Genomic DNA, 4,818 nt, shown 5'->3' with positions numbered 1-4,818 from the left:
ACCAGCAGAACATTTGCTTTAATGTAAATACCCTGCTGCTAAATTATCTCTGATTTCAGCTCTATCTCTCTATGAAAAAGAAAATTACAAAATTGTATATTATTGATATATTTTATACCTATACATATATGTACTTTACATATATGTATATGAGAAATCTATTTTATAAAAATATATTGTTAAGTGCTCTGCTTTTTTAATCACGGTTTTGGTATTTCTATCTGACAGATAGTTCAGCATAATAGTTCATATGATGATATTATTGCCATACTGCCTAAAAATATGGCAATATTGCCTAATAAATCAAACTGTGACAAGCAACTGCTGTCTTCTAGTGCTCTTGGTGCTTGCTTTCTTGTAGGAAGTGGACAAAACCCCAAAAGTGTACAAACCCCAACATCTACCCCTTCAAAATCATCTGAGAAATTTGGCTGTTCCTCAGCACTTTTTACCTGTGGAGCTAAACCCCTGTGCATAAGTAAAGGGCAACTCTGTGGTGGAGTCATGTGTGCAGGGGCAGAGCATGGCCCTCCAAGGGAAGGGAGCCTGTGCTGTGCCTGGTTGTCATACAGCATCACAGCTGCGGAACTTGGTACACACAGGGCTGGGAATGGAATCCTAGAGGAAGGAGAAGCTGCGCGGGTAAGCCATGGCCAGGGAAAATTAAGTTTCCAAAAGTAGTAAGCCCTTTGACAGTGGTGGGCGGTGATGAGCTCAGTTCAACTCTGTTCTGGTCATATAAACAGCCAGAGACAGATAATAGTACTGTTTAGAAGTTATTTATGCTAATGTTGCCTTAACTAACTTGTTAGTTAACAAGCTAAATCTGCCAAGAATGAAGACTTTAAAAATATTTACTACTTTACTTCTAAGGCAATAATTTCTGACATGCTAAGAAGTAGCATTAAAGCACTATGGAAAAAGGTTTATAATCCTCTTATCACTTGTATTTCTGGGGTCAAAGATGATGTCATTTTTCAATGGTTGCCAGCAACCATATGTTCTGCAATGCAATTACAAACAGTTCTAACAGAAACCTTAATTAGTAAAAAAATCCAGATTTTTTGCAAGTGATTTCTCTATGTGATCTTTCAAAATACCATGGTGTCCCTCATAAAATAAATACTCAGTGTTAATCCTTTTAGTCTTGTTGATTATTGAGGAGCTGTATAGGGCTACTGCTACTGTCCCCGTTTTTTTTTTTTTTCCAAGTGGCATGAAAGGATAATTTTAATGAATGCATGGGCCCAATATTTTAAATATCTCAAGAATGTTTTCTTTATAATAATTCATTTTGACTGTTAAAAAGAAATTACTGCAATGAGAAAGCTATGTCTGTGTAAAACATTAGTAAGATATTCTTGTTCTTTACAGAAAACATGGCAGGTTGTATTTCAGTGAAGCAGACAAACATAATTTTTCTTACAAAATCTCTGTTCAGCATAGCACTCAAGCATCCACCTAAGGCACTTTGCTGTCAGTGCTTAAATTTGAACATATGCCCCACTGTTTATTGAATCTGGTTCATGATACACACACGTGAGTACATTTATTTAATGAATAATCTTTTTTCATGTATGTTTTCCATTTCTGTAGCTCACTAAGTCTCCTTCCTTTTGGATCCTTCAATTAAACACTTGTGGTTTCCCCTCTGTTTAAGGAAAGTTAGAGCCTTTTCTCATATTGTGACTTTGTAATTATAAGAATTTGGTTTCTGTCTCAGCAGATTTTTGAGCATTTGCAATGTTAGTTGCCAGATTTTCAATCTTTTCATTTTAACTTACATCCAGTAAAAGCTGAATTTATAAATAACTCTGGTATAAAGTAAAGGTGATCCTGAAGTAAAAGATAAATCATAATTACAAACATCACAACAGTTTGCATGACTTTGTACTCAATAGGCAGACTGCTGCAAGAAAAATATTAATCTGTTTTGGGATAAAAAGTTCTATTTTTAAACAGGAATAAATAACACCCATGTATATCACTTTCTATCAGATTGTCAATACTCTATCAGCCATGGGAATATGCAATATTTCATCTATGCGATATTATTTATACAGAAATTCTCATTAGCCACAAATCCTTGGAGGCTTTCCTAAAAGTAGTGGTCAACAGACTCCACAGGGGGATATGACCCAAGAGCCCTTTCTGGTCCCGTGCCCTGGAGGTGGGGTAGGGTGCTTGGCATGGGAGCAGCGTTGTAATGTGGGCTGTAGAACCAGGACAGAACTGCAGTCTGTGACTGCAAACAGAGCTAGCAATACACTGCCTGGTGCTGACTGTGCTCTCTCCATGTCTATCCAACCAGGGCATCCAGATGTGGACAGGGACAGAGGGCAGCCACCATTCCGCTGTTTGAAGGCACCGGTGCCCATCGCGGTTGCAGGGAAGTGGGCAAGAAAGAGGCACCAGAGATGAGCACAGCTAATGGAGCCAGCTGGGGATACCACCATGTGCCTGGAGCTGTACACTCTGCAGTTCCTCTCTTTTGGCTGCTTATCCCACTGCTGGGATACATCCCCCAAAGCCTCTCAAACAGTCAACATTGTCCACTTCCCGCATGACTTCCAAAGTTTGCATTTGCCATTTCTTCGGCAAAAACTTAGGGTCTTTTAGTAAACTGGGTTGTTACTGTTCATCAGATCAAAATATTAATCCTGGGTTTAATTCAGGTTTGAATAAACTACTTTAATATGCCTCCTAGCCTTCCATTAACATTTCTATGTGTTTGTGAGGGAGCTATTTTATTTCTAAGTATTCAGGTAATCTCTGCCAGGCTGTAAGTAGATGCAGAAATCAAGAAAAATACAGGCTTGTGTAAGTTTGCTGTAAATGTTAATACTACACAGGGAAAACATTCTATTCATTTATTATTTTTTTTAAAAATACATATTAAAATTGCTTCCCACAAAACAAAATAAAAACTATATTTCCAGGAAAATGAGCATAGGATCTAGCTTTCCTGATTGGAATACTACAAAAATAATTTCCTACTTATTAGTTGATACTGAAAAGGGCCATTTCATTTTAGGAGGTAAACACTTGTTATTGAAAAGTGTAAAAACATCTTGAAACATCAGTGTATGTGTTTGTGATGTACAACTATAAAATAAAATAAAATAAATTTTATGTTATATGAATAAAATAAAGGAAAAAATTAACAATAATGAAGATTATATATTATCAGACATTTAATTAAAATGTTTCAGAGTCATAGAGTCATAGAATGGTTTGGGTTGGAAGGGCCTTAAAGATCCCTAGTTCCAACCCATCTGCTGTGCGCAATGACATCTTTCACTAGACCAGGTTCTTCAGAGCTTCCTCCAGCCTGGCCTTAAACACCTCCAGGGATGGGGCATCCACTGCTTCTCTGGGAAACCTGTCCTCATACCACAGATTTTTTCCTAGCATCTAACCTAAACCTGCTCTCTTTCAGTTTGAAGCCATTGCCTCTTGTCTTGTCACTGCTGTGCTCTTGTAAATAGTCTCTTTCCATCTCTCTTGGAGGCTCCCTTCAGGTACTGGCAGGCTGCAATTTGGCCACCCCAAAGCCTTTTCTTCTCCAGCCTGAACAGTCCCAGTTCTCTCAGCCTTTCCTCACGGGAGAGGTGTTCCATCCCTCTGATCGTCTTGGTGGCCCTTTTCTGAAATCGCTCCAGTAGGCCTGTGCTTTGATATTGAGGGCCTCAGAGCAGACAGAAATGGTAATACTCAGATTTAACACTTACCTCCTGGTCAAAGACTTCATCAAGGGGAAAAAATCTGTCAAATCCCAGCTGTGAAGAACCTCTCCCATGATGCAAGGAACCAACATCCTCCATTTTCTTTCAGAAAATTCAACTTCCAAGTTTGTAGAGTTAAAGAGAGTGATATTTGTATTCTGATACAAAGGGATAGATGACTGAAGTGAGAACAAAGTCACAAGACCTTGAGTACAAGGTCTTCCAACATATTGCAGAAAAAGAGTTTTTCTTATAATTAAGTATGGCGAATGATGGGTTGAGTTTCTTTACACTGCATATTGATGCAGCATCATTTTTACAGATTCCAGAGAGGGGTCTTAATTCAAAGCACACAACCCTACCATTTGTCAAACTGCTGAATTTATTTACAATTACATGAAATTCCCTCTTCTAAATTCATGATGGTTTTAGACCTAAGGAATCAGTTAAGTGTCTCTCTGCAAAAATCATATATCCTTTTTAAAAAAACATTTGAAAGAAGTGATAAATAAAATGGCAAGAATGACAAATATCCTAACTACATTGCTCTTAAAATACTGTACTGAAATAAAGGTTAGCAATCTATGCTTGACCAAAAAAATTAACAATAGGGTTTTTTCCTGTGTATACTGGGAGTAACAAAACACTACAGTTGATTTTTAATAAGCATGGCACTATTGTAACTGTAGAAATAATTCAAGGAAATGTATTAGAGAGTGCGTAAAAGAAATTACTACCTATTTTTCATCATTCCTCTTCTAAATGTTTAAGTTTACAGATTCATCATAAGAAGAGTGTTTCAAACTAAACTCAGCCTAACAATGCAAAGAATAAGAAGAAGGGCTTCTACAGTCTTCTAACCGGAAGAGGAAGGTCAAAGAAGTTGTACCACCCTGATCAACAATGCTGGAAAACTGGTAACTATGGATGAGGAGAAGGCTGGAGAAGACTCAACAACTCAACAACTTTTTTGCCTCAGTCTTCAATGTAGCACTCCCGCCCAAACCTTCTACAACATGAGTTCCTCCCACAGGCAAAGCAGTCTTCACACAGCTGCTTTTTCATGGGCCATTAGTTGATGGGGTGCAGTTTT

Source organism: Passer montanus, unplaced genomic scaffold, assembly GCF_014805655.1.
Source record: "Passer montanus isolate IOZ18808 unplaced genomic scaffold, ASM1480565v1 scaffold7, whole genome shotgun sequence".
Lineage (NCBI taxonomy): Eukaryota > Metazoa > Chordata > Aves > Passeriformes > Passeridae > Passer > Passer montanus.
The sequence above is the reverse complement of the archived record's forward strand: the minus strand, read 5'-3'. Positions refer to the sequence as shown.